Below are 23,777 nucleotides of genomic sequence, written 5' to 3'. Positions count from 1 at the left end.
AATAATACGCCTGTCGCTAATTGTTCCTCATCACAGATACTGTTTGCTATACGGCCACGATACGCAACTGATTTCCAAGATTCGTCTTCCTCCTGTGAGGATGGAACTCACGAAACCTGGTTTACTAGACCAATGCTCTACCACTGAGCTAAACAGGCGCCGCCTAGCGGCACTTTTGCGTACTTCGTCCGTACGGTCGTCTGAATCATCAGACTTGAGCTGACAACACTTCATATTTTCTACTAATATTTGCAGCTATGGCGACCCATTACTGCTTGGCTACACATCTGACACGTAGCCAATGTTCTCTCCAAACAAAACCACCTGCACTTCAGAACATGAGTTTCACACATGTCTACAAAATCACCTTCACCTTCAAATACAGTTTTCTTGCGACTGATGGAGACGTAGGCAAATTTTAAAGTTGCTATTTCCATTACACCACGTTAATCAGAAAATCGGTAATTTACATCTGCAGCGGAAAAAAATTCCGTTCCGCCCAGCGTAGGGCTCGAACCCACGACCCTGTGAATAAGAGTCTCATGCTCTACCGACTGAGCTAGCCGTGCTGCCTCGTTGGATACCTGCTGGGTAGCAGATCACACTGTACTCGTTTGGGTTGGGTGGTCCCATACAGAATCTCTCCATGCTGCCTAATGTTTTCCTAACGTCACACTCGTCACGTACTTCACTTTTATTTCTTAATCATTTCTGAGAGGTAAAGGAATTGCATGACAATCTGCAGAGCTTGCGGCGTCAAAATTAACACACATACTTGATGTGACTCAAAAGCCGAACGAGTTACTTTCCGACGTTGTTTTAGATGTGCAAGTGCTAGTCAAAACTCGCGGTGAGGGCACTCTGCCGACCATTTCGCTAGTTAACACCGGTCTGGTTGTGTGTTTCAGGCTCAAGACAATCTCCAAGCACAGAATGGTCAACAGCAACATTCAGACGGTTTCGTACTGCTCAATTGCTACATTAAAACGGTATGTTTGTTTTTCAGAACTGGAAAAACACGACCGTGACAGAATTCGAACCTGCAATTTTCAGATCCGAAGTCCGACGCCTTACATATTACGCCACACTTTCACTGACGACCAGGTACAATTTATATACGACTCATCTCGAAACACTCACGATCCTGAGGAATTGTGTTTTCGTTCCACACGGCCGCTGCCCCTTACTGTTTCTCGCCCATTCGTTACATTCAACCTCTTACGATACCGACCAAACATAGACAGGAAAACAAGACCACACACTTTGAGCATTCGGAATCGATGGCAGGGTGTCCCTCGCCGCATTTGCTACAATGGCAATTTGCTACTTCTGCAGAAGCGGCGGCGGCGACGACGACGACGACGACGACGACGACGACGACGACCGCGAGAGGCTCTGAGATTTGTGATAAGTACATCTATAGAATGTAATTCAGACTGCCTCGTCCCACCTTATGCCGTACTGTTTTTTTTTTTTTTTTTTTTTTTTTTTTTTTTTCCTTTATTGTGATTTTAATACCTGTGACAAACAGGTAGGCCGGCAGCGGACCAAGTATGCCGCTCTTCGGCCTCAGAGTATACACAGAACAGAGATGAGTGAGATATAAAAACAATCAAGACGGCGGGGTACAAACAGTAGACAAAACAGAGTTAAAACGGAGTCGGTCACGTGCGTAGCACAATGGATAAAAGCGGAGAAACACGGTGCACAAACGCAGATGGCAGATGGCCACACGTGAACCAGCGGAGCACAAACGACGAAACACAAACACACTGCAGGAGAGTCGAGGCACAAACACATGCGATGGTCTTCGGCGTAGGACGATGAAAGTAACTGATGGAAGACAGCAGAGTCGTGGCCTGCCAAGGGGAAAAGGTGTGGGGAAGAGGAGAGAGAGGGGGAGGGGAAGATGCCAGTGGAGGAGAGGGATGGAGGAGAAGGGGGAGGGTAGGGGGAGTGGAAGCCCAAGGAGAAAGGGGAGGGGAGGGAGGGAGAGAAGGGAGAGAGGGTGCCCACAGGAAAAGGAGAGGAGAGGGAAGGTAAGGCTCAAAGTTGGTAGGAGGGGTAGATGGAGGGGAGGAGGGCATCATCAGGGAGGGGGAGTTGACGGAAGCCACCGAGGGAGAGGGTGTGGAGGGTGTAAAGATGGAGAGCAGGTGGGATATAGGAATGCAGGCGCGGCAGCGGGTTGGGGTGGGAGAGGATGGGAGAGACAAGAGGGTGTGGAGGATCAAGCTTGCGGGAGGTGTAGAGGATCCGTAACCGTTCGAGGAAAAGGAGGAGGTGCGGGAAGGGAATCAGGTCATAGAGGATCCGCGTGGGGGAAGGGAGACGGATGCGATAGGCGAGGCGGAGCGCATGGCGTTCTAGGATCTGAATGGACTTGTAGAAGGTAGGAGGGGCAGAGATCCAGGCGGGATGAGCATAGCAAAGGATAGGACGGATGAGGGACTTGTAGGTGTAGAGGATGGTGGAAGGGTCCAGACCCCATGTACGGCCAGAAAGGAGCTTAAGGAGGCGGAGGCGGGAGCGTGCCTTGGCTTGGATCGTCCGGAGATGTGGGTTCCAGGAGAGGCGACGGTCGAGGGTGACACCAAGGTACTTGAGAGTAGGTGTGAGGGTGATGGGACGGCCATAAATAGTAAGATAGAAATCAAGGAGACGGAAGGAACGAGTGGTTTTGCCTACAATGATCGCCTGGGTCTTGGAAGGATTGACCTTGAGCAACCACTGGTTACACCAAGTGGTGAACCGGTCAAGATAGGATTGGAGAAGGTGCTGGGAGCGTTGCAGGGTGGGAGCGAGGGCAAGGAAGGCAGTGTCATCGGCGTAATGGAGAAGGTGTAGGGGAGGTGCAGGTGGAGGCATGTCTGCCGTGTAAAGGAGGTAGAGAAGAGGGGAAAGGACGGAACCTTGGGGCACACCGGCGGAGGGGTAGAAGGTGTAGGAATCAGTGTTGTGGATGGTGACATAGGAAGGACGGTGGGAAAGGAAGGAAGCGACCAGACGGACATAGTTGAGAGGAAGAGCAAAGGTTTGGAGCTTGAAAAGGAGACCGGAATGCCACACACGGTCATATGCGCGTTCGAGGTCGAGGGAAAGGAAGATGGCGGAACGACGGGAATTGAGTTGTTCGGAGAGGAGGTGAGTGAGGTGAAGGAGGAGGTCATCGGCTGAGAAGGACGGCCGAAAGCCACATTGGGTAGGGGGGAGGAGGCGGTGTTGGTGAAGGTGCTTGTTTAGGCGGCGGGTAAGAATGGATTCCAGGACCTTGCTGAAGACCGAGGTAAGGCTGATGGGACGGTAGGAGGAGACAGCGGAAGGCGGTTTGTCGGGCTTGAGGAACATCAGGATCCGGGAGGTTTTCCACAGGTCGGGGTAGTAGCCGGTATGCCGTACTGCTTTGGCAAATGCTTTATCTGCGCCATTCGCCTTAATCCCATCTGAGAGTAATTCTTAATAATACGCCTGTCGCTAATTGTTCCTCATCACAGATACTGTTTGCTATACGGCCACGATACGCAACTGATTTCCAAGATTCGTCTTCCTCCTGTGAGGATGGAACTCACGAAACCTGGTTTACTAGACCAATGCTCTACCACTGAGCTAAACAGGCGCCGCCTAGCGGCACTTTTGCGTACTTCGTCCGTACGGTCGTCTGAATCATCAGACTTGAGCTGACAACACTTCATATTTTCGACTAATATTTGCAGCTATGGCGACCCATTACTGCTTGGCTACACATCTGACACGTAGCCAATGTTCTCTCCAAACAAAACCACCTGCACTTCAGAACATGAGTTTCACACATGTCTACAAAATCACCTTCACCTTCAAATATAGTTTTCTTGCGACTGATGGAGACGTAGGCAAATTTTAAAGTTGCTATTTCCATTACACCACGTTAATCAGAAAATCGGTAATTTACATCTGCAGCGGAAAAAAATTCCATTCCGCCCAGCGTAGGGCTCGAACCCACGACCCTGTGAATAAGAGTCTCATGCTCTACCGACTGAGCTAGCCGTGCTGCCTCGTTGGATACCTGCTGGGTAGCAGATCACACTGTACTCGTTTGGGTTGGGTGGTCCCATACAGTATCTCTCCATGCTGCCTAATGTTTTCCTAACGTCACACTCGTCACGTTCTTCACTTTTATTTCATAATCATTTCTGAGAGGTAAAGGAATTGCATGACAATCTGCAGAGCTTGCGGCGTCAAAATTAACACACATACTTGATGTGACTCAAAAGCCGAACGAGTTACTTTCCGACGTTGTTTTAGATGTGCAAGTACCAGTCAAAACTCGCGGTGAGGGCACTCTGCCGACCATTTCGCTAGTTAACACCGGTCTTGTTGTGTGTGTTTCAGGCTAAAGACCATCTCCAAGCACAGAATGGTCAACAGCAACATTCAGACGGTTTCGTACTGCTCAATTTCTACTTTAAAACGGTATGTTTCTTTTTCAGAACTGGAAAACGCGACCGTGACAGGATTCGAACCTGCAATCTTCGGATCCGATGTCCGACGCCTTATCCATTAGGCCACACGGTCACTGACGACCAAGTACAACTTACATACGACTCATATCGAAACGCTCACGCCCCTGAGAAATTGTGTTTTCGTTCCACACAGCCGCTGCCCCTTACTGTTTCCCGCCCATTCGTTACATTCAACCTCTTACGAGACCGACCAAACATAGACAGGAAAACAAGACCACACACTTTGAGCATTCGGAATCGATGGCAGGGTGTCCCTCGCCGCATTTGCTACAATGGCAATTTGCTACTTCTGCAGAAGCGGCGGCGGCGGCGACGACGACGACGACGACGACGACGACGACGACGACGGCGGCGACCGCGAGAGGCTCTGATATTTGTGAGAAGTACTTCTATAGAATATAATTCAGACTGCCTCGTCCCACCTTATGCCGTACCACTTTGGCAAATGCTTTATCTGCGCCATTCGCTTTAATCCCATCTGAGAGTAATTCTTAATAATACGCCTGTCGCTAATTGTTCCTCACCACAGATACTGTTTGCTATACGGCCACGATGCGCAACTGATTTCCCAGATTCGTCTTCCTCCTGTGAGGATGGAACTCACGAAACCTGGTTTACTAGACCAATGCTCTACCACTGAGCTAAACAGGCGCCGCCTAGTGGCACTTTTGCGTACTTCGTCCGTACGGTCGTCTGAATCATCAGACTTGAGCTGACAACACTTCATATTTTCTACTAATATTTGCAGCTATGGCGACCCATTACTGCTTGGCTACACATCTGACACGTAGCCGATGTTCTCTCCAAACAAAACCACCTGCACTTCAGAACATGAGTTTCACACATGTCTACAAAATCACCTTCACCTTCAAATACAGTTTTCTTGCGACTGATGGAGACGTAGGCAAATTTTAAAGTTGCTATTTCCATTACACCACGTTAATCAGAAAATCGGTAATTTACATCTGCAGCGGAAAAAAATTCCGTTCCGCCCAGCGTAGGGCTCGAACCCACGACCCTGTGAATAAGAGTCTCATGCTCTACCGACTGAGCTAGCCGTGCTGCCTCGTTGGATACCTGCTGGGTAGCAGATCACACTGTACTCGTTTGGGTTGGGTGGTCCCATACAGTATCTCTCCATGCTGCCTAATGTTTTCCTAACGTCACACTCGTCACGTTCTTCACTTTTATTTCATAATCATTTCTGAGAGGTAAAGGAATTGCATGACAATCTGCAGAGCTTGCGGCGTCAAAATTAACACACATACTTGATGTGACTCAAAAGCCGAACGAGTTACTTTCCGACGTTGTTTTAGATGTGCAAGTACCAGTCAAAACTCGCGGTGAGGGCACTCTGCCGACCATTTCGCTAGTTAACACCGGTCTTGTTGTGTGTGTTTCAGGCTAAAGACCATCTCCAAGCACAGAATGGTCAACAGCAACATTCAGACGGTTTCGTACTGCTCAATTTCTACTTTAAAACGGTATGTTTCTTTTTCAGAACTGGAAAACGCGACCGTGACAGGATTGGAACCTGCAATCTTCGGATCCGATGTCCGACGCCTTATCCATTAGGCCACACGGTCACTGACGACCAAGTACAACTTATATACGACTCATATCGAAACGCTCACGCCCCTGAGGAATTGTGTTTTCGTTCCACACAGCCGCTGCCCCTTACTCTTTACCGCCCATTCGTTACATTCAACCTCTTACGAGACCGACTAAAACATAGACAGCAAAACAAGACCACACACTTTGAGCATTCGGAATCGATGGCAGGGTGTCCCTCGCCGCATTTGCTACAATGGCAATTTGCTACTTCTGCAGAAGCGGCGGCGACGACGACGACGACGACGACGACGACGACGACGACGACGACGACGACGACCGCGAGAGGCTCTGACATTTGTGAGAAGTACATCTATAGAATATAATTCAGACTGCCTCGTCCCACCTTATGCCGTACCACTTTGGCAAATGCTTTATCTGCGCCATTCGCTTTAATCCCATCTGAGAGTAATTCTTAATAATACGCCTGTCGCTAATTGTTCCTCACCACAGATACTGTTTGCTATACGGCCACGATGCGCAACTGATTTCCCAGATTCGTCTTCCTCCTGTGAGGATGGAACTCACGAAACCTGGTTTACTAGGCCAATGCTCTACCACTGAGCTAAACAGGCGCCGCCTAGCGGCACTTTTGTGTACTTCGTCCGTACGGTCGTCTGAATCATCAGACTTCAGCTGACAACACTTCATATTTTCGACTAATATTTGCAGCTATGGCGACCCATTACTGCTTGGCTACACATCTGACACGTAGCCGATGTTCTCTCCAAACAAAACCACCTGCACTACAGAACATGACTTTCACACATGTCTACAAAATCACCTTCACCTTCAAATACAGTTTGCTTGCGACTGATGGAGACGTAGGCAAATTTTAAAGTTGCTATTTCCATTACATCACGTTAATCAGAAAAACGTTAATTTACATCTGCAGCGGAAAAAATTTCCGTTCCGCCCAGCGTAGGGCTCGAAACCACGACCCTGTGAATAATAGTCTCATGCTCTACCGACTGAGCTAGCCGTGCTGCCTCGTTGAATACCTGCTGGGTAGCAGATCACACTGTACTCGTTTGGGTTGGGTGGTCCCATACAGAATCTCTCCATGCTGCCTAATGTTTTCCTAACGTCACACTCGTCACGTACTTCACTTTTATTTCATAATCATTTCTGAGAGGTAAAGGAATTGCATGACAATCTGCAGAGCTTGCGGCGTCAAAATTAACACACATACTTGATGTGACTCAAAAGCCGAACGAGTTACTTTCCGACGTTGTTTTAGATGTGCAAGTGCTAGTCAAAACTCGCGGTGAGGGCACTCTGCCGACCATTTCGTTACTTAACACCGGTCTTGTTGTGTGTTTCAGGCTCAAGACAATCTCCAAGCACAGAATGGTCAACAGCAACATTCAGACGGTTTCGTACTGCTCAATTGCTACATTAAAACGGTATGTTTGTTTTTCAGAACTGGAAAAACACGACCGTGACAGAATTCGAACCTGCAATTTTCGGATCCGAAGTCCGACGAATTATATATTACGCCACACTTTCACTGACGACCAGGTACAATTTATATACGACTCATCTCGAAACACTCACGATCCTGAGGAATTGTGTTTTCGTTCCACACAGCCGCTGCCCCTTACTGTTTCTCGCCCATTCGTTACATTCAACCTCTTACGATACCGACCAAACATAGACAGGAAAACAAGACCACACACTTTGAGCATTCGGAATCGATGGCAGGGTGTCATTCGCCGCATTTGCTACAATGGCAATTTGCTACTTCTGCAGAAGCGGCGGCGGCGGCGACGACGACGACGACGACGACGACGACAGGCTCTGAGATTTGTGAGAAGTACATCTATAGAATGTAATTCAGACTGCCTCGTCCCACCTTATGCCGTACTGCTTTGGCAAATGCTTTATCTGCGCCATTCGCCTTAATCCCATCTGAGAGTAATTCTTAATAATACGCCTGTCGCTAATTGTTCCTCATCACAGATACTGTTTGCTATACGGCCACGATACGCAACTGATTTCCAAGATTCGTCTTCCTCCTGTGAGGATGGAACTCACGAAACCTGGTTTACTAGACCAATGCTCTACCACTGAGCTAAACAGGCGCCGCCTAGCGGCACTTTTGCGTACTTCGTCCGTACGGTCGTCTGAATCATCAGACTTGAGCTGACAACACTTCATATTTTCTACTAATATTTGCAGCTATGGCGACCCATTACTGCTTGGCTACACATCTGACACGTAGCCGATGTTCTCTCCAAACAAAACCACCTGCACTTCAGAACATGAGTTTCACACATGTCTACAAAATCACCTTCACCTTCAAATACAGTTTTCTTGCGACTGATGGAGACGTAGGCAAATTTTAAAGTTGCTATTTCCATTACACCACGTTAATCAGAAAATCGGTAATTTACATCTGCAGCGGAAAAAAATTCCGTTCCGCCCAGCGTAGGGCTCGAACCCACGACCCTGTGAATAAGAGTCTCATGCTCTACCGACTGAGCTAGCCGTGCTGCCTCGTTGGATACCTGCTGGGTAGCAGATCACACTGTACTCGTTTGGGTTGGGTGGTCCCATACAGTATCTCTCCATGCTGCCTAATGTTTTCCTAACGTCACACTCGTCACGTTCTTCACTTTTATTTCATAATCATTTCTGAGAGGTAAAGGAATTGCATGACAATCTGCAGAGCTTGCGGCGTCAAAATTAACACACATACTTGATGTGACTCAAAAGCCGAACGAGTTACTTTCCGACGTTGTTTTAGATGTGCAAGTACCAGTCAAAACTCGCGGTGAGGGCACTCTGCCGACCATTTCGCTAGTTAACACCGGTCTTGTTGTGTGTGTTTCAGGCTAAAGACCATCTCCAAGCACAGAATGGTCAACAGCAACATTCAGACGGTTTCGTACTGCTCAATTTCTACTTTAAAACGGTATGTTTCTTTTTCAGAACTGGAAAACGCGACCGTGACAGGATTGGAACCTGCAATCTTCGGATCCGATGTCCGACGCCTTATCCATTAGGCCACACGGTCACTGACGACCAAGTACAACTTATATACGACTCATATCGAAACGCTCACGCCCCTGAGGAATTGTGTTTTCGTTCCACACAGCCGCTGCCCCTTACTCTTTACCGCCCATTCGTTACATTCAACCTCTTACGAGACCGACTAAAACATAGACAGCAAAACAAGACCACACACTTTGAGCATTCGGAATCGATGGCAGGGTGTCCCTCGCCGCATTTGCTACAATGGCAATTTGCTACTTCTGCAGAAGCGGCGGCGACGACGACGACGACGACGACGACGACGACGACGACGACCGCGAGAGGCTCTGACATTTGTGAGAAGTACATCTATAGAATATAATTCAGACTGCCTCGTCCCACCTTATGCCGTACCACTTTGGCAAATGCTTTATCTGCGCCATTCGCTTTAATCCCATCTGAGAGTAATTCTTAATAATACGCCTGTCGCTAATTGTTCCTCACCACAGATACTGTTTGCTATACGGCCACGATGCGCAACTGATTTCCCAGATTCGTCTTCCTCCTGTGAGGATGGAACTCACGAAACCTGGTTTACTAGGCCAATGCTCTACCACTGAGCTAAACAGGCGCCGCCTAGCGGCACTTTTGTGTACTTCGTCCGTACGGTCGTCTGAATCATCAGACTTCAGCTGACAACACTTCATATTTTCGACTAATATTTGCAGCTATGGCGACCCATTACTGCTTGGCTACACATCTGACACGTAGCCGATGTTCTCTCCAAACAAAACCACCTGCACTACAGAACATGACTTTCACACATGTCTACAAAATCACCTTCACCTTCAAATACAGTTTGCTTGCGACTGATGGAGACGTAGGCAAATTTTAAAGTTGCTATTTCCATTACATCACGTTAATCAGAAAAACGTTAATTTACATCTGCAGCGGAAAAAATTTCCGTTCCGCCCAGCGTAGGGCTCGAAACCACGACCCTGTGAATAATAGTCTCATGCTCTACCGACTGAGGTAGCCGTGCTGCCTCGTTGGATACCTGCTGGGTAGCAGATCACACTGTACTCGTTTGGGTTGGGTGGTCCCATACAGAATCTCTCCATGCTGCCTAATGTTTTCCTAACGTCACACTCGTCACGTACTTCACTTTTATTTCATAATCATTTCTGAGAGGTAAAGGAATTGCATGACAATCTGCAGAGCTTGCGGCGTCAAAATTAACACACATACTTGATGTGACTCAAAAGCCGAACGAGTTACTTTCCGACGTTGTTTTAGATGTGCAAGTGCTAGTCAAAACTCGCGGTGAGGGCACTCTGCCGACCATTTCGTTAGTTAACACCGGTCTTGTTGTGTGTTTCAGGCTCAAGACAATCTCCAAGCACAGAATGGTCAACAGCAACATTCAGACGGTTTCGTACTGCTCAATTGCTACATTAAAACGGTATGTTTGTTTTTCAGAACTGGAAAAACACGACCGTGACAGAATTCGAACCTGCAATTTTCGGATCCGAAGTCCGACGCCTTATATATTACGCCACACTTTCACTGACGACCAGGTACAATTTATATACGACTCATCTCGAAACACTCACGATCCTGAGGAATTGTGTTTTCGTTCCACACAGCCGCTGCCCCTTACTGTTTCTCGCCCATTCGTTACATTCAACCTCTTACGATACCGACCAAACATAGACAGGAAAACAAGACCACACACTTTGAGCATTCGGAATCGATGGCAGGGTGTCATTCGCCGCATTTGCTACAATGGCAATTTGCTACTTCTGCAGAAGCGGCGGCGGCGGCGACGACGACGACGACGACGACAGGCTCTGAGATTTGTGAGAAGTACATCTATAGAATGTAATTCAGACTGCCTCGTCCCACCTTATGCCGTACCACTTTGGCAAATGCTTTATCTGCGCCATTCGCCTTAATCCCATCTGAGAGTAATTCTTAATAATACGCCTGTCGCTAATTGTTCCTCATCACAGATACTGTTTGCTATACGGCCACGATACGCAACTGATTTCCAAGATTCGTCTTCCTCCTGTGAGGATGGAACTCACGAAACCTGGTTTACTAGACCAATGCTCTACCACTGAGCTAAACAGGCGCCGCCTAGCGGCACTTTTGCGTACTTCGTCCGTACGGTCGTCTGAATCATCAGACTTGAGCTGACAACACTTCATATTTTCTACTAATATTTGCAGCTATGGCGACCCATTACTGCTTGGCTACACATCTGACACGTAGCCGATGTTCTCTCCAAACAAAACCACCTGCACTTCAGAACATGAGTTTCACACATGTCTACAAAATCACCTTCACCTTCAAATACAGTTTTCTTGCGACTGATGGAGACGTAGGCAAATTTTAAAGTTGCTATTTCCATTACACCACGTTAATCAGAAAATCGGTAATTTACATCTGCAGCGGAAAAAAATTCCGTTCCGCCCAGCGTAGGGCTCGAACCCACGACCCTGTGAATAAGAGTCTCATGCTCTACCGACTGAGCTAGCCGTGCTGCCTCGTTGGATACCTGCTGGGTAGCAGATCACACTGTACTCGTTTGGGTTGGGTGGTCCCATACAGTATCTCTCCATGCTGCCTAATGTTTTCCTAACGTCACACTCGTCACGTTCTTCACTTTTATTTCATAATCATTTCTGAGAGGTAAAGGAATTGCATGACAATCTGCAGAGCTTGCGGCGTCAAAATTAACACACATACTTGATGTGACTCAAAAGCCGAACGAGTTACTTTCCGACGTTGTTTTAGATGTGCAAGTACCAGTCAAAACTCGCGGTGAGGGCACTCTGCCGACCATTTCGCTAGTTAACACCGGTCTTGTTGTGTGTGTTTCAGGCTAAAGACCATCTCCAAGCACAGAATGGTCAACAGCAACATTCAGACGGTTTCGTACTGCTCAATTTCTACTTTAAAACGGTATGTTTCTTTTTCAGAACTGGAAAACGCGACCGTGTCAGGATTGGAACCTGCAATCTTCGGATCCGATGTCCGACGCCTTATCCATTAGGCCACACGGTCACTGACGACCAAGTACAACTTATATACGACTCATATCGAAACGCTCACGCCCCTGAGGAATTGTGTTTTCGTTCCACACAGCCGCTGCCCCTTACTCTTTCCCGCCCATTCGTTACATTCAACCTCTTACGAGACCGACCAAACATAGACAGGAAAACAAGACCACACACTTTGAGCATTCGGAATCGATGGCAGGGTGTCCCTCGCCGCATTTGCTACAATGGCAATTTGCTACTTCTGCAGAAGCGGCGGCGGCGGCGACGACGACGACGACGACGACGGCGGCGGCGACCGCGAGAGGCTCTGATATTTGTGAGAAGTACTTCTATAGAATATAATTCAGACTGCCTCGTCCCACCTTATGCCGTACCACTTTGGCAAATGCTTTATCTGCGCCATTCGCTTTAATCCCATCTGAGAGTAATTCTTAATAATACGCCTGTCGCTAATTGTTCCTCACCACAGATACTGTTTGCTATACGGCCACGATGCGCAACTGATTTCCCAGATTCGTCTTCCTCCTGTGAGGATGGAACTCACGAAACCTGGTTTACTAGACCAATGCTCTACCACTGAGCTAAACAGGCGCCGCCTAGCGGCACTTTTGTGTACTTCGTCCGTACGGTCGTCTGAATCATCAGACTTCAGCTGACAACACTTCATATTTTCGACTAATATTTGCAGCTATGGCGACCCATTACTGCTTGGCTACACATCTGACACGTAGCCGATGTTCTCTCCAAACAAAACCACCTGCACTACAGAACATGACTTTCACACATGTCTACAAAATCACCTTCACCTTCAAATACAGTTTGCTTGCGACTGATAGAGACGTAGGCAAATTTTAAAGTTGCTATTTCCATTACATCACGTTAATCAGAAAAACGTTAATTTACATCTGCAGCGGAAAAAATTTCCGTTCCGCCCAGCGTAGGGCTCAAAACCACGACCCTGTGAATAATAGTCTCATGCTCTACCGACTGAGCTAGCCGTGCTGCCTCGTTGGATACCTGCTGGGTAGCAGATCACACTGTACTCGTTTGGGTTGGGTGGTCCCATACAGAATCTCTCCATGCTGCCTAATGTTTTCCTAACGTCACACTCGTCACGTACTTCACTTTTATTTCATAATCATTTCTGAGAGGTAAAGGAATTGCATGACAATCTGCAGAGCTTGCGGCGTCAAAATTAACACACACACTTGATGTGACTCAAAAGCCGAACGAGTTACTTTCCGACGTTGTTTTAGATGTGCAAGTACCAGTCAAAACTCGCGGTGAGGGCACTCTGCCGACCATTTCGCTAGTTAACACCGGTCTTGTTGTGTGTGTTTCAGGCTAAAGACCATCTCCAAGCACAGAATGGTCAACAGCAACATTCAGACGGTTTCGTACTGCTCAATTTCAACTTTAAAACGGTATGTTTCTTTTTCAGAACTGGAAAACGCGACCATGACAGGATTCGAACCTGCAATCTTCGGATCCGAAGTCCGACGCCTTATCCATTAGGCCACACGGTCACTGACGACCAAGTACAACTTATATACGACTCATATCGAAACGCTCACGCCCCTGAGGAATTGTGTTTTCGTTCCACACAGCCGCTGCCCCTTACTCTTTCCCGCCCATTCGTTACATTCAACCTCTTACGAGACCGACCAAACATAGACAGGAAAACAAGACCACACACTTTGAGCATTCGGAATCGATGGCAGGGTGTCCCTCGCCGCATTTGCTACAATGGCAATTTGCTACTTCTGCAGAAGCGGCGGCGGCGACGACGACGACGGCGACCGCGAGAGGCTCTGATATTTTTGAGAAGTACATCTATAGAATATAATTCAGACTGCCTCGTCCCACCTTATGCCGTACCACTTTGGGAAATGCTTTATCTGCGCCATTCGCTTTAATCCCATCTGAGAGTAATTCTTAATAATACGCCTGTCGCTAATTGTTCCTCATCACAGATACTGTTTGCTATACGGCCACGATGCGAAACTGATTTCCCAGATTCGTCTTCCTCCTGTGAGGATGGAACTCACGAAACCTGGTTTACTAGACCAATGCTCTACCACTGAGCTAAACAGGCGCCGCCTAGTGCCACTTTTGCGTACTTCGTCCGTACGGTCGTCTGAATCATCAGACTTCAGCTGACAACACTTCATATTTTCGACTAACATTTGCAGCTATGGCGACCCATTACTGCTTGGCTACACATCTGACACGTAGCCGATGTTCTCTCCAAACAGAACCACCTGCACTACAGAACACGACTTTCACACATGTCTACAAAATCACCTTCACCTTCAAATACAGTTTTCTTGCGACTGATGGAGACTTAGGCAAATTTTAAAGTTGCTATTTCCATTACATCACGTTAATACGAAAATCGGTAATTTACATCTGCAGCGGAAAAAGATTTCCGTTCCGCCCAGCGTAGGGCTCGAACCCACGACCCTGTGAATAAGAGTCTCATGCTCTACCGACTGAGCTAGCCGTGCTGCCTCGTTGGATACCTGCTGAGTAGCAGATCACACTGTACTCGTTTGGGTTGGGTGGTACCATACAGAATCTCTCCATGCTGCCTAATGTTTTCCTAACGTCACACTCGTCACGTACTTCACTTTTATTTCATAATCATTTCTGAGAGGTAAAGGAATTGCATGACAATCTGCAGAGCTTGCGGCGTCAAAATTAACACACATACTTGATGTGACTCAAAAGCCGAACGAGTTACTTTCCGACGTTGTTTTAGATGTGCAAGTACCAGTCAAAACTCGCGGTGAGGGCACTCTGCGACCATTTCGCTAGTTAACACCGGTCTTGTTGCGTGTGTTCCAGGCTAAAGACCATCTCCAAGCACAGAATGGTCAACAGCAACATTCAGACGGTTTCGTACTGCTCAATTGCTACATTAAAACGGTATGTTTTTTTTCAGAACTGGAAAAACACGACCGTGACAGGATTCGAACCTGCAATCTTCGGATCCGAAGTCCGACGCCTTATCCATTAGGCCACACGGTCACTGACGACCAAGTACAACTTATATACGACTCATCACGAAACGCTCACTCCCCTGAGGAATTGTGTTTTCGTTCCACACAGCCGCTGCCCCTTACTCTTTCCCGCCCATTCGTTACATTCAACCTCTTACGAGACCGACCAAACATAGACAGGAAAACAAGACCACACACTTTGAGCATTCGGAATCGATGGCAGGGTGTCCCTCGCCGCATTTGCTACAATGGCAATTTGCTACTTCTGCAGAAGCGGCGGCGGCGACGACGACGACGACGACGACCGCGAGAGGCTCTGAGATTTGTGAGAAGTACATCTATAGTATGTAATTCAAACTGCCTCGTCCCACCTTATGCCGTACTGCTTTGGCAAATGCTTTATCTGCGCCATTTGCCTTAATCACATCTGAGAGTAATTCTTAATAATACGCCTGTCGCTAATGGTTCCTCATCACAGATACTGTTTGCTATACGGCCACGATGCGCAACTGATTTCCCAGATTCGTCTTCCTCCTGTGAGGATGGAACTCACGAACCCTGGTTTACTAGACCAATGCTCTACCACTGAGCTAAACAGGCGCCGCCTAGCGGCACTTTTGTGTACTTCGTCCGTACGGTCGTCTGAATCATCAGACTTCAGCTGACAACACTTCATATTTTCCACTAATATTTGCAGCTATGGCGACCCATTACTGCTTGGCTACACATCTGACACGTATCCGATGTTCTCTCCAAACAAAACCACCTGCACTTCAGAACATGAGTTTCACACATGTCTACAAAATCACCTTCACCTTCAAATACAGTTTTCTTGCGACTGATGGAGACGTAGGCAAATTTTAAAGTTGCTATTTCCATTACATCACGTTAATACGAAAATCGGTAATTTACATCTGCAGCGGAAAAAAATTCCGTTCCGCCCAGCGTAGGGCTCGAACCCACGACCCTGTGAATAAGAGTCTCATGCTCTACCGACTGAGCTAGCCGTGCTGCCTCGTTGGATACCTGCTGGGTAGCAGATCACACTGTACTCGTTTGGGTTGGGTGGTCCCATACAGAATCTCTCCATGCTGCCTAATGTTTTCCTAACGTCACACTCGTCACGTACTTCACTTTTATTTCATAATCATTTCTGAGAGGTAAAGGAATTGCATGACAATCTGCAGAGCTTGCGGCGTCAAAATTAACACACACACTTGATGTGACTCAAAAGCCGAACGAGTTACTTTCCGACGTTGTTTTAGATGTGCAAGTACCAGTCAAAACTCGCGGTGAGGGCACTCTGCCGACCATTTCGCTAGTTAACACCGGTCTTGTTGTGTGTGTTTCAGGCTAAAGACCATCTCCAAGCACAGAATGGTCAACAGCAACATTCAGACGGTTTCGTACTGCTCAATTTCAACTTTAAAACGGTATGTTTCTTTTTCAGAACTGGAAAACGCGACCATGACAGGATTCGAACCTGCAATCTTCGGATCCGAAGTCCGACGCCTTATCCATTAGGCCACACGGTCACTGACGACCAAGTACAACTTATATACGACTCATATCGAAACGCTCACGCCCCTGAGGAATTGTGTTTTCGTTCCACACAGCCGCTGCCCCTTACTCTTTCCCGCCCATTCGTTACATTCAACCTCTTACGAGACCGACCAAACATAGACAGGAAAACAAGACCACACACTTTGAGCATTCGGAATCGATGGCAGGGTGTCCCTCGCCGCATTTGCTACAATGGCAATTTGCTACTTCTGCAGAAGCGGCGGCGGCGACGACGACGACGGCGACCGCGAGAGGCTCTGATATTTTTGAGAAGTACATCTATAGAATATAATTCAGACTGCCTCGTCCCACCTTATGCCGTACCACTTTGGGAAATGCTTTATCTGCGCCATTCGCTTTAATCCCATCTGAGAGTAATTCTTAATAATACGCCTGTCGCTAATTGTTCCTCATCACAGATACTGTTTGCTATACGGCCACGATGCGAAACTGATTTCCCAGATTCGTCTTCCTCCTGTGAGGATGGAACTCACGAAACCTGGTTTACTAGACCAATGCTCTACCACTGAGCTAAACAGGCGCCGCCTAGTGCCACTTTTGCGTACTTCGTCCGTACGGTCGTCTGAATCATCAGACTTCAGCTGACAACACTTCATATTTTCGACTAACATTTGCAGCTATGGCGACCCATTACTGCTTGGCTACACATCTGACACGTAGCCGATGTTCTCTCCAAACAGAACCACCTGCACTACAGAACACGACTTTCACACATGTCTACAAAATCACCTTCACCTTCAAATACAGTTTTCTTGCGACTGATGGAGACTTAGGCAAATTTTAAAGTTGCTATTTCCATTACATCACGTTAATACGAAAATCGGTAATTTACATCTGCAGCGGAAAAAGATTTCCGTTCCGCCCAGCGTAGGGCTCGAACCCACGACCCTGTGAATAAGAGTCTCATGCTCTACCGACTGAGCTAGCCGTGCTGCCTCGTTGGATACCTGCTGAGTAGCAGATCACACTGTACTCGTTTGGGTTGGGTGGTACCATACAGAATCTCTCCATGCTGCCTAATGTTTTCCTAACGTCACACTCGTCACGTACTTCACTTTTATTTCATAATCATTTCTGAGAGGTAAAGGAATTGCATGACAATCTGCAGAGCTTGCGGCGTCAAAATTAACACACATACTTGATGTGACTCAAAAGCCGAACGAGTTACTTTCCGACGTTGTTTTAGATGTGCAAGTACCAGTCAAAACTCGCGGTGAGGGCACTCTGCGACCATTTCGCTAGTTAACACCGGTCTTGTTGCGTGTGTTCCAGGCTAAAGACCATCTCCAAGCACAGAATGGTCAACAGCAACATTCAGACGGTTTCGTACTGCTCAATTGCTACATTAAAACGGTATGTTTTTTTTCAGAACTGGAAAAACACGACCGTGACAGGATTCGAACCTGCAATCTTCGGATCCGAAGTCCGACGCCTTATCCATTAGGCCACACGGTCACTGACGACCAAGTACAACTTATATACGACTCATCACGAAACGCTCACTCCCCTGAGGAATTGTGTTTTCGTTCCACACAGCCGCTGCCCCTTACTCTTTCCCGCCCATTCGTTACATTCAACCTCTTACGAGACCGACCAAACATAGACAGGAAAACAAGACCACACACTTTGAGCATTCGGAATCGATGGCAGGGTGTCCCTCGCCGCATTTGCTACAATGGCAATTTGCTACTTCTGCAGAAGCGGCGGCGGCGACGACGACGACGACGACGACGACGACGACGACGACGACGACGACGACGACGACCGCGAGAGGCTCTGAGATTTGTGAGAAGTACATCTATAGTATGTAATTCAAACTGCCTCGTCCCACCTTATGCCGTACTGCTTTGGCAAATGCTTTATCTGCGCCATTTGCCTTAATCACATCTGAGAGTAATTCTTAATAATACGCCTGTCGCTAATGGTTCCTCATCACAGATACTGTTTGCTATACGGCCACGATGCGCAACTGATTTCCCAGATTCGTCTTCCTCCTGTGAGGATGGAACTCACGAACCCTGGTTTACTAGACCAATGCTCTACCACTGAGCTAAACAGGCGCCGCCTAGCGGCACTTTTGTGTACTTCGTCCGTACGGTCGTCTGAATCATCAGACTTCAGCTGACAACACTTCATATTTTCCACTAATATTTGCAGCTATGGCGACCCATTACTGCTTGGCTACACATCTGACACGTATCCGATGTTCTCTCCAAACAAAACCACCTGCACTTCAGAACATGAGTTTCACACATGTCTACAAAATCACCTTCACCTTCAAATACAGTTTTCTTGCGACTGATGGAGACGTAGGCAAATTTTAAAGTTGCTATTTCCATTACATCACGTTAATACGAAAATCGGTAATTTACATCTGCAGCGGAAAAAAATTCCGTTCCGCCCAGCGTAGGGCTCGAACCCACGACCCTGTGAATAAGAGTCTCATGCTCTACCGACTGAGCTAGCCGTGCTGCCTCGTTGGATACCTGCTGGGTAGCAGATCACACTGTACTCGTTTGGGTTGGGTGGTACCATACAGAATCTCTCCATGCTGCCTAATGTTTTCCTAACGTCACACTCGTCACGTACTTCACTTTTATTTCATAATCATTTCTGAGAGGTAAAGGAATTGCATGACAATCTGCAGAGCTTGCGGCGTCAAAATTAACACACATACTTGATGTGACTCAAAAGCCGAACGAGTTACTTTCCGACGTTGTTTTAGATGTGCAAGTACCAGTCAAAACTCGCGGTGAGGGCACTCTGCCGACCATTTCGCTAGATAACACTGGTCTTGTTGTGTGTGTTTCAGGCTAAAGACCATCTCCAAGCACAGAATGGTCAACAGCAACATTCAGACGGTTTCGTACTGCTCAATTTCTACTTTAAAACGGTATGTTTCTTTTTCAGAACTGGAAAACGCGACCGTGACAGGATTCGAACCTGCAATCTTCGGATCCGAAGTCCGACGCCTTATCCATTAGGCCACACGGTCACTGACGACCAAGTACAACTTATATACGACTCATATCGAAACGCTCACGCCCCTGAGGAATTGTGTTTTCGTTCCACACAGCCGCTGCCCCTTACTCTTTCCCGCCCATTCGTTACATTCAACCTCTTACGAGACCGACCAAACATAGACAGGAAAACAAGACCACACACTTTGAGCAGTCGAAATCGATGGCAGGGTGTCCCTCGCCGCATTTGCTACAATGGCAATTTGCTACTTCTGCAGAAGCGGCGGCGACGACGACGACGACGACGACGACGACCGCGAGAGGCTCTGAGATTTGTGAGAAGTACATCTATAGAATGTAATTCAGACTGCCTCGTCCCACCTTATGCCGTACTGCTTTGGCAAATGCTTTATCTGCGCCATTCGCCTTAATCCCATCTGAGAGTAATTCTTAATAATACGCCTGTCGCTAATTGTTCCTCATCACAGATACTGTTTGCTATACGGCCACGATACGCAACTGATTTCCAAGATTCGTCTTCCTCCTGTGAGGATGGAACTCACGAAACCTGGTTTACTAGTCCAATGCTCTACCACTGAGCTAAACAGGCGCCGCCTAGCGGCACTTTTGCGTACTTCGTCCGTACGGTCGTCTGAATCATCAGACTTGAGCTGACAACACTTCATATTTTCTACTAATATTTGCAGCTATGGCGACCCATTACTGCTTGGCTACACATCTGACACGTAGCCGATGTTCTCTCCAAACAAAACCACCTGCACTTCAGAACATGAGTTTCACACATGTCTACAAAATCACCTTCACCTTCAAATACAGTTTTCTTGCGACTGATGGAGACGTAGGCAAATTTTAAAGTTGCTATTTCCATTACACCACGTTAATCAGAAAATCGGTAATTTACATCTGCAGCGGAAAAAAATTCCGTTCCGCCCAGCGTAGGGCTCGAACCCACGACCCTGTGAATAAGAGTCTCATGCTCTACCGACTGAGCTAGCCGTGCTGCCTCGTTGGATACATGCTGGGTAGCTGATCACACTGTACTCGTTTGGGTTGGGTGGTCCCATACAGTATCTCTCCATGCTGCCTAATGTTTTCCTAACGTCACACTCGTCACGTTCTTCACTTTTATTTCATAATCATTTCTGAGAGGTAAAGGAATTGCATGACAATCTGCAGAGCTTGCGGCGTCAAAATTAACACACACACTTGATGTGACTCAAAAGCCGAACGAGTTACTTTCCGACGTTGTTTTAGATGTGCAAGTACCAGTCAAAACTCGCGGTGAGGGCACTCTGCCGACCATTTCGCTAGTTAACACCGGTCTTGTTGTGTGTGTTTCAGGCTAAAGACCATCTCCAAGCACAGAATGGTCAACAGCAACATTCAGACGGTTTCGTACTGCTCAATTTCAACTTTAAAACGGTATGTTTCTTTTTCAGAACTGGAAAACGCGACCATGACAGGATTCGAACCTGCAATCTTCGGATCCGAAGTCCGACGCCTTATACATTAGGCCACACGGTCGCTGACGACCAAGTACAACTTATATACGACTCATATCGAAACGCTCACGCCCCTGAGGAATTGTGTTTTCGTTCCACACAGCCGCTGCCCCTTACTCTTTCCCGCCCATTCGTTACATTCAACCTCTTACGAGACCGACCAAACATAGACAGGAAAACAAGACCACACACTTTGAGCATTCGGAATCGATGGCAGGGTGTCCCTCGCCGCATTTGCTACAATGGCAATTTGCTACTTCTGCAGAAACGGCGGCGGCGGCGACGACGACGACGACGACGACGACGACGGCGACCGCGAGAGGCTCTGATATTTGTGAGAAGTACATCTATAGAATATAATTCAGACTGCCTCGTCCCACCTTATGCCGTACCACTTTGGCAAATGCTTTATCTGCGCCATTCGCTTTAATCCCATCTGAGAGTAATTCTTAATAATACGCCTGTCGCTAATTGTTCCTCACCACAGATACTGTTTGCTATACGGCCACGATGCGCAACTGATTTCCCAGATTCGTCTTCCTCCTGTGAGGATGGAACTCACGAAACCTGGTTTACTAGACCAATGCTCTACCACTGAGCTAAACAGGCGCCGCCTAGTGGCACTTTTGCGTACTTCGTCCGTACGGTCGTCTGAATCATCAGACTTCAGCTGACAACACTTCATATTTTCGACTAACATTTGCAGCTATGGCGACTCATTACTGCTTGGCTACACATCTGACACGTAGCCGATGTTCTCTCCAAACAGAACCACCTGCACTACAGAACATGACTTTCACACATGTCTACAAAATCACCTTCACCTTCAAATACAGTTTTCTTGCGACTGATGGAGACGTAGGCAAATTTTAAAGTTGCTATTTCCATTACATCACGTTAATCAGAAAAACGTTAATTTACATCTGCAGCGGAAAAAGATTTCCGTTCCGCCCAGCGTAGGGCTCGAACCCACGACCCTGTGAATAAGAGTCTCATGCTCTACCGACTGAGCTAGCCGTGCTGCCTCGTTGGATACCTGCTGGGTAGCAGATCACACTGTACTCGTTTGGGTTGGGTGGTACCATACAGAATCTCTCCATGCTGCCTAATGTTTTCCTAACGTCACACTCGTCACGTACTTCACTTTTATTTCATAATCATTTCTGAGAGGTAAAGGAATTGCATGACAATCTGCAGAGCTTGCGGCGTCAAAATTAACACATATACTTGATGTGACTCAAAAGCCGAACGAGTTACTTTCCGACGTTGTTTTAGATGTGCAAGTACCAGTCAAAACTCGCGGTGAGGGCACTCTGCCGACCATTTCGCTAGTTAACACCGGTCTTATTGTGTGTGTTTCAGGCTAAAGACCATCACCAAGCACAGAATGGTCAACAGCAACATTTAGACGGTTTCGTACTGCTCAATTGCTACATTAAAACGGTATGTTTGTTTTTCAGAACTGGAAAAACACGACCGTGACAGGATTTTTTTTTTTTTTCTTAATTGTTCCGAAAAAATTACATTCCGGTACCAGGAATCGAACCCGGGCCTCCTGGGTGAAAGCCAGGTATCCTAGCCACTTTTTTTTTTCTTTTTTTTTTTTGGATTAGCAGTCCAACGCCTTAACCACTTTTTTTTTTTTAGATGCCTTTACCACTCGGCCACCTTTTTTTTTTGTTTTTTTTTTATACGCCTTATCCATTTTTTTAACCACTTTTTTTTTTTATATAAGCAGCATGAGGCAGGCGGAGGCAAAGCGGGCAGGGGTCAAAATCTCGAGGCCTGGCTGCGATGTCTCCACCCAGTCCTGTTGCTGAGGCGTGTCTTTATCATAGTTTTCAATAAGAAATTTTACATCTTGTGTATACGTAGATATATGCTGTTTTGCCTTCGAAATCCTGAACCAAAAGATGCTTCATTTGAAACAAAAAATTTATGTCATGCCGAGGCAATAGAGATTGAAGGTTATAGCTTTAGTGCTTTTTTTTTTTTTTTTTTTTTTTTTTTTTTTTTTTTTTTTTTTTTTTCTCATCCACTGCTTCTCGGCAACCTAGCATACTTCTTTGTAATATATAATAAAGTTGTAGGAAGTAGTGGACCCTGAACCTGTATATTATTTTTTTAATTTCTGTTTAGTTTTTTTATTGTTATTATTATTATTTTTGTTTGTTTGTTATTTTTTTTATCGTAAAAGAAAAATCTTCATGGAATGTGAAGAAGGAATTTTATGTTAAGGCACTAATTCCATAGCCTCCTTTCCTTCTTGAGATTAATAATAATAATAAAAAAGTATGTTCCCTTCCATGGAAACAAATGAGACTTCCTTCTCAGTCATAAAATGAATGTATAAGAAAACAATTTATCTTTAACCCTGCGATACTGGCTTTCGGCTTCGGCTTCTTCTGTGCAATAAACAAAATAGCCTTCTTTGCCAGCAGAGGATAAGTGATTGTAATATGAAACTGTAAAATTGTACTTCTCCCCAATTGTTTTTGTTTAAGCGTCGTTTCGCTTAAATAAACGATTTTTGTTTATCCCGTTGGCTTGTCAACCA

The 23,777-nt window shown here is 46.8% G+C and overlaps 19 non-coding genes across 19 annotated transcripts; all 19 read right to left on the bottom strand.

The window, feature by feature from the left end:
• Positions 1–496: 496 nt before the first annotated feature.
• Trnak-cuu (transfer RNA lysine (anticodon CUU)) lies at positions 497–569 on the bottom strand. Its single transcript has one exon. It is a non-coding gene; the product is annotated as a tRNA-Lys (tRNA).
• Positions 570–3,954: 3,385 nt separating this feature from the next.
• On the bottom strand, positions 3,955–4,027 carry Trnak-cuu (transfer RNA lysine (anticodon CUU)). Its single transcript has one exon. It is a non-coding gene; the product is annotated as a tRNA-Lys (tRNA).
• A 451-nt stretch (positions 4,028–4,478) lies between these two features.
• On the bottom strand, positions 4,479–4,551 carry Trnar-ucg (transfer RNA arginine (anticodon UCG)). Its single transcript has one exon. It is a non-coding gene; the product is annotated as a tRNA-Arg (tRNA).
• A 937-nt stretch (positions 4,552–5,488) lies between these two features.
• On the bottom strand, positions 5,489–5,561 carry Trnak-cuu (transfer RNA lysine (anticodon CUU)). The gene has a single exon. It is a non-coding gene; the product is annotated as a tRNA-Lys (tRNA).
• A 1,462-nt stretch (positions 5,562–7,023) lies between these two features.
• Trnan-auu (transfer RNA asparagine (anticodon AUU)) lies at positions 7,024–7,096 on the bottom strand. Its single transcript has one exon. It is a non-coding gene; the product is annotated as a tRNA-Asn (tRNA).
• A 1,436-nt stretch (positions 7,097–8,532) lies between these two features.
• Trnak-cuu (transfer RNA lysine (anticodon CUU)) lies at positions 8,533–8,605 on the bottom strand. Its single transcript has one exon. It is a non-coding gene; the product is annotated as a tRNA-Lys (tRNA).
• Positions 8,606–11,558: 2,953 nt separating this feature from the next.
• On the bottom strand, positions 11,559–11,631 carry Trnak-cuu (transfer RNA lysine (anticodon CUU)). The gene has a single exon. It is a non-coding gene; the product is annotated as a tRNA-Lys (tRNA).
• A 1,973-nt stretch (positions 11,632–13,604) lies between these two features.
• Trnar-ucg (transfer RNA arginine (anticodon UCG)) lies at positions 13,605–13,677 on the bottom strand. The gene has a single exon. It is a non-coding gene; the product is annotated as a tRNA-Arg (tRNA).
• Positions 13,678–14,585: 908 nt separating this feature from the next.
• Positions 14,586–14,658, bottom strand: Trnak-cuu (transfer RNA lysine (anticodon CUU)). Its single transcript has one exon. It is a non-coding gene; the product is annotated as a tRNA-Lys (tRNA).
• A 450-nt stretch (positions 14,659–15,108) lies between these two features.
• Positions 15,109–15,181, bottom strand: Trnar-ucg (transfer RNA arginine (anticodon UCG)). Its single transcript has one exon. It is a non-coding gene; the product is annotated as a tRNA-Arg (tRNA).
• A 910-nt stretch (positions 15,182–16,091) lies between these two features.
• Trnak-cuu (transfer RNA lysine (anticodon CUU)) lies at positions 16,092–16,164 on the bottom strand. Its single transcript has one exon. It is a non-coding gene; the product is annotated as a tRNA-Lys (tRNA).
• Positions 16,165–16,615: 451 nt separating this feature from the next.
• Positions 16,616–16,688, bottom strand: Trnar-ucg (transfer RNA arginine (anticodon UCG)). Its single transcript has one exon. It is a non-coding gene; the product is annotated as a tRNA-Arg (tRNA).
• Positions 16,689–17,596: 908 nt separating this feature from the next.
• Trnak-cuu (transfer RNA lysine (anticodon CUU)) lies at positions 17,597–17,669 on the bottom strand. Its single transcript has one exon. It is a non-coding gene; the product is annotated as a tRNA-Lys (tRNA).
• Positions 17,670–18,119: 450 nt separating this feature from the next.
• On the bottom strand, positions 18,120–18,192 carry Trnar-ucg (transfer RNA arginine (anticodon UCG)). The gene has a single exon. It is a non-coding gene; the product is annotated as a tRNA-Arg (tRNA).
• Positions 18,193–19,135: 943 nt separating this feature from the next.
• On the bottom strand, positions 19,136–19,208 carry Trnak-cuu (transfer RNA lysine (anticodon CUU)). Its single transcript has one exon. It is a non-coding gene; the product is annotated as a tRNA-Lys (tRNA).
• A 451-nt stretch (positions 19,209–19,659) lies between these two features.
• Positions 19,660–19,732, bottom strand: Trnar-ucg (transfer RNA arginine (anticodon UCG)). The gene has a single exon. It is a non-coding gene; the product is annotated as a tRNA-Arg (tRNA).
• Positions 19,733–20,645: 913 nt separating this feature from the next.
• On the bottom strand, positions 20,646–20,718 carry Trnak-cuu (transfer RNA lysine (anticodon CUU)). The gene has a single exon. It is a non-coding gene; the product is annotated as a tRNA-Lys (tRNA).
• A 451-nt stretch (positions 20,719–21,169) lies between these two features.
• On the bottom strand, positions 21,170–21,242 carry Trnar-ucg (transfer RNA arginine (anticodon UCG)). Its single transcript has one exon. It is a non-coding gene; the product is annotated as a tRNA-Arg (tRNA).
• A 926-nt stretch (positions 21,243–22,168) lies between these two features.
• Positions 22,169–22,241, bottom strand: Trnak-cuu (transfer RNA lysine (anticodon CUU)). Its single transcript has one exon. It is a non-coding gene; the product is annotated as a tRNA-Lys (tRNA).
• Between the last annotated feature and the right edge of the window lie 1,536 nt (positions 22,242–23,777).

This window comes from Schistocerca gregaria, chromosome 10 (assembly GCF_023897955.1).
Source record: "Schistocerca gregaria isolate iqSchGreg1 chromosome 10, iqSchGreg1.2, whole genome shotgun sequence".
NCBI lineage: Eukaryota > Metazoa > Arthropoda > Insecta > Orthoptera > Acrididae > Schistocerca > Schistocerca gregaria.
The sequence above is the reverse complement of the archived record's forward strand: the minus strand, read 5'-3'. Positions and strand labels throughout refer to the sequence as shown.